This window comes from Oxyura jamaicensis, chromosome 15 (assembly GCF_011077185.1).
Source record: "Oxyura jamaicensis isolate SHBP4307 breed ruddy duck chromosome 15, BPBGC_Ojam_1.0, whole genome shotgun sequence".
Classification (NCBI taxonomy): Eukaryota; Metazoa; Chordata; class Aves; order Anseriformes; family Anatidae; genus Oxyura; species Oxyura jamaicensis.
In genome coordinates this window covers 4,985,552-4,997,987 of record NC_048907.1, presented here as the reverse complement: position 1 = coordinate 4,997,987, position 12,436 = coordinate 4,985,552, and the positions used below count along the sequence as shown (strand labels likewise).

The following is a 12,436-nucleotide window of genomic DNA, read 5'->3' as shown; positions in this document are numbered from 1 at the left end:
TGCCACACTTTGTGCAGCACAAAGCACTGGTCCTTCATCAGAGACGTTTTCAAATGCATTTGGGGGACAGGGGAAGTTGTGTTGTGTCTGCACGGCGCTTTATTTTACCTCCTGCAGATAGGCATTAACTTCTTACCCCTCTTTAACATCTAGGCATATAGGGGCAGAACTGCTGCTGGTTTCCCCCACAAGCACTGCCCAGCATTTGCAGCTGCTGAATCCCAGCAGCTGTGAGGCAGAATCAGACCCTGCCCCTCCACAGCCACTTTCCTCTTTCCTGCCTAATTTCATATCACCCCCCAAAATCTGCCACCTCAGTGCTTCCCCTTCTCCATAGTTTTCAGGAACATGGTGAGCTGCACAGCTCCATGGACAGGCCCCCATTTTTATTTATTTATTTACTCATTTAGCAACACTTATCTTTTATTTCTTGCCTGGCTTTATTTCCTTCTCAAAAAGTTTTCATCTTCTCTCTTAACTTTTTTCTAAGTTGTTCCGAAGAAAACCTATTTGGAGGGCTCTGTTCTGGACGGCTGTATTGTCCCAAGGTGGGTTCGTAACATGGGCACAGCCAGCGCACAGACACTACAACCCCGGCAGCTTTGTGCTTCTGGACCTCTGGGACCCATTTTGGACATGACACCTGGACATGACACCACCGTGGCTGGGATTTCATTCATCTGCACCAAGGCCCAGCTCCTGCTTGCAGAGGGCTCTGCAGCCCCAGCCTGTGCCTATCCCCATCCCCACGGCAGCCCCAGTGGGGAGCTTCCCAGAGCTCTGGACTCTGCTGGAAGTGTGGGGGCACTGGGGAGGGGTCTTCCTGCAGTCCCCTTCAGTGGCTGTGGCTGGGGGATGATAGGAGACATCCTTTCTGACCTTGGTGCCATCACTTGGACTGGGAGGGGCACTGCTGGGGTGTGCACACCCTGCAGGGTGGCAGGGATGCTTGGTGAATTGTGCTGGGGTCCTTGGAAACGAGAAGTCTTTTTTTTGTTCTTTTTTTTTTTGTTCCTTTTTTTTTTTTTTTCCTACTGCCTATTACACTGGCCATAAAAGCCCAGCAGAATGATGTTACTACAACCTCTATAAAATTGTTCCCAAAGCCTCAAAGCAGAAAAGGACCAAACTTGCTCTGCTCCTGATGCACCACTGTTAACATTGCACAGGACACCCGAGGAAAGGGAGGAAGGTGCAGGAAGGACACAGCATCCATCCCAACCCCGGCCAGCACAAAGCCAGTGCCCCGGCAGGATGTCACCGTGCATTCATTCTGGTCACACGACGGATGCAGAAATGCCATGTTTCTCTCCGAGAGTATTTCCTTCACATTGAATTAAATTTCTGTCTCGTTTTAAAGCTCTGTGACCGGCAGTAGGCTCAGTGCTGGGACGGGCTGTGGGACCAGTGCTCCCATCCACTTGTAGAAATGCACATAGATCAGAAAGCGCGGAGAGCTTTTAATAATGTGTCCACATCCAGCCTATCTCAGTGGCTCTTTACACTTTCTGTTGTTCCAGGAAGATAACACTTCACAGAAGCTATAAAAGACACATCATATCTCAGTGACACTTTGGGACAATGCAGGATAAAATTCAATTAAATGCAAAATCCAAAAGAAGTCTGACAGAGTTTCAGGTGCTTTTCAATTCATCACTTTTCAATATTTCTTGAAATTCCCCAGAACCAAATATCCAGAGGTCATTTCAAAAGCTTCCACAAAGAATGTGCCAGGGGAGTTTTCATCAGGGACCTTGACTTTCCTTATGATAGAAAACTCTCTCCACGAGTCTGAAACCTGGGACCAGAGGAAATGAATAATTACAGCCGCCTGTACCTTCATCACATATTGTGATTTTGCTGGAGCTGATATTGAATCTGAACCAAAGTTCAGGCTGGTGCCAGGCTGTTTATTCCATGTTTGCCCTTCTCAACATCCCTGCTGGTTTGTGATTAGATGCCTCCCGTACCCGGGGAAAACCTCCGCACCATGGGATGCGAGAGCAGCCAAAGCTGCGTGGTTTCAGAAGGCACAGTGCAGTAACTTAAACTCTTTAATTTCCTATATGCTGGTGAAATCCATTTAGGTTTTCCTTTGTATCTGGAATACAATCCTATACAGTGAGAAAATCTGTGTGCTTTCCGCCAAGGAAAAGCCCCAAACTCATGGCAAGCAGATCTAATCCCACATCTTGCATTTAAATGCTTTTCGGGAAAGAGCTCCTTGTTTCGCAGGCTACTGGGGGGCTTGGATGATGTATTGTGGTATCAGTAAACTCCATGCCACCAGCACAACGCCTGTTACTGGTACCTGAAAAAACTGTATTGACTGCAGTATTGATTGTCTTCAATATTAATTGCTAAAGTTCACTGAAGATGCAGTTACAGTAAAGGAGGGAGAGTTACTAAAATGTTTTAAGCCTGTGACTGCCATGGAGATTAAATGCTGTGCGAGGGCAGATCCAAGTCCCAGTTCTCCTGGCTTTTTAACGTGTATGCTTGATATCAAAGAAGCACAAGGTTGGGTAATACATATTTTTCTTTTCAATAAATAGTTCAGCCTTCCTAATGGAGATGCTTATATCATTTTGTTTCTCCAGTTGCTCATTGCTAATTTATTTAAAAGTCATTCTCTGATGATTAATGCCTGGCGATATTAGAAAAGCAACCAGCTGCTGAGATGTGTACATTAAATCTGCTGATTTGCTTTAATTAGCAGAAGAACTATTACTGAGTAGCTGGGAACATGTTAATCTCCTTTTTTTTTTCTTTTTTTTTTTTTTTTTTTTTTTTTTTTCCTCTGGTTCCAGCATTCCTGAGCCACAGAACTGGGCAGGAGCAGGGAAAGGAGGAGAGTGGCATTTGAGAGACGCTATAATTTACCCACATCCATTTTTCTTCCAAAAAGTGTGCACGCTGAGCATTTGATTTTCATGTTCTAGTGATGCACAGCGAGCCAGCTTTATTTGTCAAAAGCCGATATGGGTGCTTTGGGAGGGATAAAGCCCACAAACTTTGCAGTAGCTGGAGCTAATGACATTGCTATGCCTGCTTCAGCTTCACGGCTGGGTGTGCACGCTGCCTGTTGTTACAGCTCACACGATGAGCTATAACACATCGAGATTAGTAACCTGACTGATTTTGGTAACACGTCTCTTCTCCTTGGCAGAATCCAAGAGAAATTCGTGACCATAATAGAATCGTAGGGTGGTTTGGGCTGGAAGGGAGCTTAAAGGTCACCTAGCTCCAACCTGTGTCCTACAGCTGCCTCCCAGGCCAGGCCCGTACAGCGCCCTTCAGGAGTCTCCAGGCACCTGACCATTGCCTTTGAGCCCCGTGTGAAACCACGCCGTGGTGGGCAGGCAGAGCAGGTCGGGGCCTGGCGGATGCCTGGATGCAATCACAGGTCAAAATCCCAGCGGGGCTGTTCCTCCAGGGGTGAGACCAGAGCACCCCTGGGAGAGGGCACACCACCAAAACCCAGGGAAGGCTGTCCCTATCTCCTAACTCTCGCTCCGACATCTCACTGTTCTCCCAGGCGTTTAAAAGCCCAGCCAAAGGCAAGACATTCCATTCTGCCAGAGTGGTTTCAGCTGCACCTTTTCCATCCATAGAACTGCCCAACTGGTTGGCTCCCCAGTTCCGCCAGCACTCGTGGCAGAGGTGCCCTCAGACCCATTTCAGGCTCTGCACAAAGCAGGACTGTGTTTTCCTGGGCTAGGGCACAGGCATGTGGCTCCTCATTGCGGGGGTCGGGGGACATCTACATGCCAGCCCTGCTCCAGAGCATTTGCAGTGACAGGAGGACCAATCCGTCATCGCTTGGACAGGTTAATCTGATTTATCAAGTCTCAGCTAACAGACTGGAGAGTAATTTCTTCTTGCTGAAAATGTGGGGGAGTCATGTGTGTTTGGACAGACTGACGGGATTTCACTTTATCACTTAAGAAGCCATTAAACAGTTGAAAAGCTACGTTCAGTTTCACAGCCACAAGACAGGGCTCTGGCGGCAGTCCCTGGTGGCAGGAGAGCCATTGGCAGGGAGCAAAAGGACACAATGACACATCTGAAGGACCAAGCTCACTTCCCTGAGCATCTGCACAGCTTCTCCTTGAATGTGCATAGATGCACCCAAGAAAGGGCTGCAGGGAAAAGCTGATCTGCAGCAGCCTTGACTTTGGTGTGCAAGTCCCAGGCAAGTCTGCATTGAAGGGTCCCTGGTCCTTAAGGAAGAGCTGGCCAATACTGGGCAGCTCCCTGCCGATAATATGCACTTTTTGCACCTCTTGTTACCTCCAGCACAGCAGCGTGGTCAGCCCTAGACTGGCAGAGGATGAAAAGTGAGTATTTTAATGATGGGCAAAAGAGAGAGGACATGCTGACACAGATCTGAGGGTCCTTGGCTCTCCTCATGGCCCACCACTGCTTTTCAGCCTGACTTCAGGGCCATGCTTCAAAATCTTTCTTCCTCTGCATCCAGGTCTATTTTTAATATATATATATATATATATTATTCTACTTTACTGTCATTTCTATAGTGGTTTTGCTTCCTTGGCTGCTGAGAACTTAAGTAAAGAAGCTTTTCAGTGATATACTGCTTGCTGGTCTGAAAGTAAAGGAGCAAGCAGAGTAAGATGATGGTAAGAGAATTGCAAGAAGTGTTGGGGAAAGACTCAGTAAACATAGAAATCAGTAATAAATAATCAGTAATAAATACAAGTTAGTCCAGTCCATGTGGTTCATATCCTCATGTGCTAAGTCTAATTTTAATGTTAATTTTCACCACTTACAATCATGTAGTTAGCAATTGTGCCCTTAAATATAATATTGTATGTTTAAAAAATGGTAATGTAGGCAGCTGCAAGGGTGGTGACCCTTGGGCTGTTGCTTACTGGGGTGAGTCCCCCTTGGGCTGGTGACCCCTTGCTGGGAGGCGAGCATTACCCCTCCATGTCTCCATGAGGACAGAGAAGGACAGGACAGAGCCCCTCATTTCTTCCTTGAGCCCCAAGGGGGGCTGCTATCTTCATTTTCTTTGTAAACACGGCCCCAGCTCTGTTACTTACTGCTCTTCACCCCCTCACCCAGGGGATGTCTCTGATCTGCTTCGCTGGCGGCCTGCGGTCAGTGCAGTGGGGATTGACAAATCTCTCCCACGGGGAAATATTAAACTGGAAAGAAATGCATTAACAGACATGAATTCTCTGTTCTGCTGGAGGTGTTTACATCAAGGAAAAGACGGCGGTCCTCCCAAATGACAACTGGTCATGTTGAATGCCAGAGCTACTCTTCTAACACACTTCAGTACAGCCTGCAAGTTATTTTCTGGGGCTCCAGGAGTGTTTTCTATCACAATATCGTTCTTCACAAGACCCTGGGTCCCACAGCTGAGTGCTGATGCATATCTCTGTAGTGTATGGAAACACACAATGCAACTGTCAGGCCTCTGCTACCTTTGCAAAAATACTGCTTCGATATGTGATCACGCTGAGCTCCATGAAGTCCACCTGAGGGAAAGTTCTGCCCCTACCACCACTGTTAACAAGACCCACTCAGAAGCTGAGTTCCTGCAAGTTCCTGAGTTCCTTTACCAGAACTTATCTTTGTACTGAAAGGAGCAGGAAACATAATGTCTACAGGAGGGGTGCCAATTGATTTGAATTTTGACTCGGTGAGTGAGCTCATCCACACAGCCAGTTGTTTCCAAGGTGCTGTCGCTGCAGGAGGTGTAGGTGGGCTTTGCACCCAGCAGGGATGTGGCCAGTGCCCTGACTTCGTCCGGAGGCCAGGCGCAGCAGCACAACAAGGGGGATGCAATACTCTGCATGCAAGCAGCCCCAGAGTTCATTCTTCAGACAACTCACTAAAAATAATCTATGCTCGATAAGTGACACACTTTGAGGCATTGCGAGTGTATGCATTCAGGTAGCAGAGAACCGCTGAGCTGGCACAAAGTTTTAATTCAATCCTCCAAGATCCCCTCACAACTAGGGGATATTGGCACTGAGAGCTGTTCCAGCAGTGTGTTGGTGCTTTCAAGGGGCACGGCCAGCTCCTGCGGCAACGTGATGCAAATGCACAAACTCGCATTAACGATACAGTCAGATATGTTCATCTTAGCATGACAATTGAGGTGATCGCATTACCTAACCAGGGGGAGAATATAGCTTTAAAATCTAATCCAAAGAAAATTGATATTACAGCCTTTATATACACTTTTATTCACTGAAGCCTTATGTAGGTATTGCATTTCCCAGACACATATTTCTGTAACTAACTGTCTCACCAATGACACTAACATCACACAGAGATGCTATCCTTCATACTTTATGAACGTGTCTTTGCAGTGGAATAGCTCCTTGCACCAAGCATGGAAGTTTACTCATTTATCACTTTACCCTCTTTTGCACCGTTCCTAAATGCTGATTATAGCTACTGTTCCAACTCTGTCCCATGGAATTATTATTCCTATGGGGTCTTCCTGAAAGGGACTTTCCACTATATTAACTGATCACTGTATGCAGAAGACAACCTTTCAGCACACTGGTGCTGTCACAGAAGTATTATTAGGCATGGGAATTACAAAACCTGGATCAACCTAGTCTGAATTCAGTGTTCCCCCTGCTTGAAGCACCAGGATGGGAGGCCTCGTGAGCTCCCCTCCAACCTGGATGGTTCCTGGTTTTGTGTGCCTCTTGCTCCAGACTGCGTGATATGAGCTATCTCGGAAAATAGTGCTCTACCTGCAGTGCTCATGCAAAACACAGAGCCAGGCACAATTCCCACTTTCCATTGGCATTGCTCTAAATCAGATCCGTAATAACGGTGTGACTTAATGCTGGCTGTAGCTGCCTTACCATTTTGTGCCTGCGGTTGCGCCCATTTTAGCCTGCAATGTGAGCTGTGAGTAAATGCCTGGCGAGGCGCGGTGTAAACGTTTAGCTCTGTGAGCTGGTCTGAAATGATTTCTCTTGCTGTGCTTCCCAACCCAAGGGTAACCTGGCAGCATCCTTGAGGCAGGATGGTGTTGTGTCCACAAAAGCACCTGCTTTTTCCTCAAAATGGGTTAAATTTTGTAGTGTTCAGCTGCTGCCTTCGTTAGAGAAACAAACCGTTAAAACCACTGCACTCCTTTAATGGCAGGAACACCAGCTAAGATTTGCCTTTCCAAAGACATTCACAGAGCCTGCAGCTCCAAGCCCCCCCCCCCGCACATCAGATGCTTTTAAAGCTCGAGAAGTCCCTTCTTGGAAATGTTGGTATGAATGAGGGATATTGCTTTCAAACACTGGGTTGTGAGGACAGATGCTTCTGGTCAGATGCTGATGGACAGCCCCTGGCCAAGCACAGGGATATTTTTGGCAGAGCGGGGCAGAGGAGCCCATCTGCAGCTTTGTCCGTGGTGGGGTGATGGCGATACCTGCACCACAGCTCTGGGGATGGAGGGCATTTCTCTCAGTGTGGTCTGGAAATACCAGATGACAATCGCTGTCTGAAGAGGGATTGTGCTCTAGCCCAGCAGTAGTTAAGGGTGTTGTTTAACAGTACTGCCAAATGCAGCTATTTAAAAAATTTTTTTAAAGCTCCTCATACCAAGGAGCCCTAAAATCAGAGGACCAGGAGACCACAGCACTGCCTGGTTCCCCACCTTAGTGGCCCAGAGGTAGCAAGGTTTTCCTCTGCCCAAGTGGTGCAAGTGCCTCCGAGAGCTGCCACGGCATGTGAAACAATTGGACGGGGGTCCCTATGGCCCCCTGCAGCCCGAGGGGCTTGGCTAACCAGCAAATAATGTGCTAGGCAGTGCTGTCTCCTCTAGACCACTCCTTCAGCCTCTCCTGGGTCACAGGGATGGACACGCTGGAACGGTCTTTGCCGGCTGCTTTAAAAATCCTGACAGCTAATGTATTGTGCTTCCAGGCCCAACACAACTTTTTCCAGAGTAATTACTTTCGATTTCCTCACAATAAATACACTGCTATTTTTTCCTTTCTGATAATTGAGTGTATTTATTCTTAACTAAGATTAACTGTCTTTTGGAGCCTAAAATGAATGGGGTTGCCTTGGGAGATCAATATGAATGCTCATAACCATCACCTATTCGTGAAGCCTGTGCTAGTCCTGAAGACCCTCCAGATGACCTCAGGTGACCAATTCTCTCTTTTTTTGATGACCTATACACCATGGTCCAAGAAGACATGTAGGAAATCTCCATTTAGGGTGCACCTTATTGTCACTGGTTTCACCCCTGGGAAGAAGCAGAGGTTGAGAGTCTTCCGTCATTTAATCACTCCATTCTTTCTCCTACTTTGTTGTCCTCATCTTTCCTCCCTTCTCCAAAGAGCAGAAAGGTTTGCAGCAGTGTGGATTCCCCAGTGCCACCAGAAAGGAAAGGGTTTGCCCTGTGGTTCCACATCAGGGAATCTCTTCAACCTGAGGACAGCATCTGAAAATAGGCAGCGATGAGATGGCAGCAGAGACATAGGCTTCTGCAAAGAGGGTGGAGGACTTGGCTCTGGTGATGTGCCTGAGGCAACAAGCCAGATGGATGGTTGCCCCAAATCTTTACAGTCTTTGATTTCTCAGGGAGAAAGGAGAGAATGCAGCTAAACCAGGCACATTTCTTAAAGGCATGCACAAGTCAGAAATACCTCCCAGGGTTTTGGGCCTAGTTCCAGTGGGGACCTCAGCTGTGACCATTTGATAGGACTTCATTGTGTTAAGCTGCAGGGTAGTTACTTGGCAATCTAGAAAAAAAGCAAAACAAAACAAAAACCAAAACCAAAAATCTCTGCCTGATACAGATGCTGGGCACTTCTGCGGACTGGCCATCTCCTCACTTACCTGGAAGGAACGCTAACACATGGAGGTGAAAATCCTGGGGAAAACCAGCACCGGCACAGGTCTGAAGTGTTAGAGTGAACCTGAACAAAATCAGTGGGAAAAGGGCTGCACTGTGAGTGCTGCTGAACTCTCTGCTGTTAAAGAGACAGGCAAAAATGACTGCTGTAGGCTCTCCCAGTGCTCAGGGAAAACTTCAGTGACACACTTATTTTGATAAGACAGCAAAGGCTAATGAAGGTAGCATGACTGTGAGACATTGCCTTACAAGAAAAATTATAGCTCTATAACAGCAACAGAGCCTTATTTTTCTTTCAAGGTGGGTAAATGTGCTCTTTTCTTTTTGCTACAAGGCAGCTGGACACCCTCTGCAGGTGTCTGGCCTTTCAGCAGCAACTGTTGAAGCCTTGAAGTCCATGGCACAGTGTCTGCTTTCTGTCTCCTTCTGCACAGGGTGGAGATCCAACCCAAGACCACGGAGGATTGACTGGGCCAGCTGGATGCAGCCTTTTCCTCTCCACCTGTCACACATAGAGAAAATCCAGAGAGGAAAGGAGAAAACTGATGTTTTACAACAACAATGGTACAAATACCATGTTTTTAACGTTATTTGAACTGTGCCATGTATATTTTCTACGATGGGAAAATGAGGTATAGAAAAAGCCCCTTCTTGCTAAGGCTGACTGCAGCAAGGGGTTGACATGGACACCTGGGCTGTCTGTTAGAAATACTGTCCCTAAGGGAATATCTGCAGTTTTTCAAGGAAACAAATAATAGCTTCTTGGGCTTTCCTCTCACAGCCTTTTGGAGGCTCTGTAATCTAGCTTTCATGGGGCTTGCACCATGACGCTGCATCGCTGTGCCCATTCAGGTATTTTTAGAAATGTTATTAAATATTAAGTTTGAAATGATCATATGAGGAGTCCTTTCATTTTAGGCACGCTTAACTACCCAGCTTTGAGCCTTAAAAAGTTGCCTGGTTTCTAGGTCTTCAGCAGAAGTCCACTTAAAGAGACACAGTCTTATTTTCACCAGATGCCTCAGGTTCAGTGGTTTATAGCAGTACAGGAAAGGGGAGAAAGTGGCAGTGAAATGTTGATTTAAAGCCAGTTAGCACTGCCTTGTTCCTGATCTAGAACCATTTCGGGTGAGCTGTGGTTCTGCTGCCTTCGGCCCAGAAGTGATGCCCGAGGGGGACCCTGATGGGAGCAGGAGGCAAAGTGCACGAGCCTCTGGAAAAGCTTCTGTGGTTCCTCTGCCTTTGGGGCAATCTGTTTGTAACTCTTTGCTAAAGAAACAAGACTAGTGCATTTCTTGTTTCCTTAAAATCTCCAGAAAAATCCACCCCATGCCAAACACCCCAAAACTGAGTGGTCTTGCCATCTGGATGAATTTCAAACATGCCTATAGCACTGCCTGAAAGATTTCCTCTGCATTTCACTAGCCCACTTCCAAGGCCAGCTGAGCCCTCCCGTGAAACAGAACTTAATAAAAGCAATTTGCAAAAGCCCCGAAGATATGGAGTGCACTGAGAGAGCATCTTCCTAATGGCCAAGTGGCAAGGTCTTTGCTCCCTTGTGTCTCAGATATCTCGTCCCTCCATGTGCACTCCCCACCGCTGTCTGCAGCACCGAGGTCAGGAGAGGTTTGGAGCAAAGAGCACCCATCTGGAGTCAGCCCCATGGTTTCCAAAAACTTTGCCAGTTGTATCAGTTTCCCAGCTCCCAGAGGGAAAGCTCAATGATTGTATTCCACCTATTAGCAGGCATTTAATAAGTATTAGTAATAAGTGGATAGTATAAATTTTAATAATAATTATTATAATTCTTAGTGCAGACATTAATCAATTTGTTATTACTGAGGTAATAATTACTTAAAGATTTATAACTCCAGATAATGATTTTTAATTAATTTAATTTGGTGAGGTGAGGAATTGAAATAAAAACACACAGCATTGTTGGCATTTCTCAGTTTAGGAATCTTCAACTTTTGTCTTAAGGTGCACACGCAAATCCTGTGTTTGTCCCTGAATTGCTGACACCTCCCAGACTTGTGAATGTGCACAGTCCCACAGCCCCCTGGCATGGCAGGGCACTGCTGCAGTCCCTAGTTTGGTCTTGGATGCAGCAGCACCATCTGTACACTTGTAAGAGGACATGTTTAAATTTGCAGTGTTATATACAGCTTAGTATCACTTTTTAGCTCAACGGTGAGGAATTGGTACCCCAGTGCTGCAAGGGAGACTGGTATCTCTAACTGGGGGTGGGAGAGAGGGTGTCCCGTGTAGGAACAGCCCATCCCAGAGAGACCCTGGGCTGAGGGTTTGTCCTGAACATTCCCCATGGTTTAGGTACAATGCTCAGATCAGCAAGATGAGTGGGATTCATGGACTGAAATTCTTGTTGCACCAACCAAGGAGCTTCCATCAAGCAGTGAAGTGGGATCATGGCCTTCAGATAAAGTGGTATTAATGCCTGAGAAGCACTGCTGAGAATGGGAAGAGGGATGGGAAAGATCTCAGTTCTGTTTCCTGCTCTGCCATGGGAGATTGTTTCCCAGTGACAAAAAGGTATACTCCCAAATCCTGGCTGTTTTGTTTGGGATGTTCCTTTCTGTGGAAACTGAGCTGCATTTCATGAAGGAAAATGAGACCCAGAAAGAGGGAAAACACAGGGCTGAAACTGCTGGGCATCCATCCAAGTGGCAGCAGCCAGACACCCGCAGCAGGTAGCTGGTGAGAGCAGCCAGGACAGAAGTCACTGATAGCATTCAGGCATTTAAACATTTGGATGTAGCCCCTGCAATCCTGTCAATGTTAAAGGACACATCCCTTACATCCCCCGTGCTGTATTCACCCAGCCACAATCTGCTCGAAGCCTTCTGCCCAGGTCTGGCACATGCCTTCGGGGCCACTTTGCCCAACTCCCAGCATCCAAGTTAGACACAAATTGCACACATTGACACCATGAGACACCACACTCAAGAGCCTCTTGACACCAGGGGTAGCAGAGGTGAAGGAGCTGAGGCTCAGCACACCAGGGTGTATTACACGGCATTGGTCAAAGGGGTTTTTCAAATGGTGGAGTGGGGGCCACAGGGATGTCCAGGAGGATATCTTGCCAAAGGTCTTGGAAATGGCAAGTGTGGTGGGTTGACCAAGGCCAGCAGATAAGGCTCCATTGCTGACCAACCCTCTTCTGTGAAATTTCCCTTGCTCAGGCCAAGTAAATTTTCATATGGCATCTATACTCTTCCTCCTGAACACACTTAATCTTTAGAGATTACTTCAAAGAGTCTATTGTTTCTCTGATGAACTGAGTCTTTCTGAGTAGGCCCCCAGGTTGGGAATCATTTCAATTAATTTTCATTCTCTCCTTTATGTATAACCCTCCTAGTCCCCTCAAGAAGCATTGCTATTCCCTCCTGCATAAAATGTAATGTGTGTCAGTATTTTATTTTCAAATTGACATTTACCTGGGATTTCAAAATGAGCTAAAATCTGATGTGAGTTTCATTTTGTTAGGGGTGTTATTTTTACTAGATTTGCAAGTTATAAAAGGCAGTCCTCCCTCCAAGAGACATCACTCCTGGAAGGGGC

General features: G+C 46.7%; 1 long non-coding RNA gene across 3 annotated transcripts; it reads left to right on the top strand.

Annotated features, from left to right (window-relative positions):
- Nucleotides 1–240: 240 nt before the first annotated feature.
- Nucleotides 241–2,573, top strand: LOC118174643. Of its 3 annotated transcripts, none has more exons than XR_004754719.1 (3): nt 241–351; nt 502–548; nt 1,170–2,573. It is a non-coding gene; the product is annotated as an uncharacterized LOC118174643 (long non-coding RNA). The 3 variants fall into 3 exon arrangements; XR_004754721.1 differs by having other exon boundaries at nt 1,107–2,573; XR_004754720.1 differs by lacking the exon at nt 241–351 and having other exon boundaries at nt 428–548; nt 1,521–2,573.
- The last annotated feature ends 9,863 nt before the right edge of the window (nt 2,574–12,436 follow it).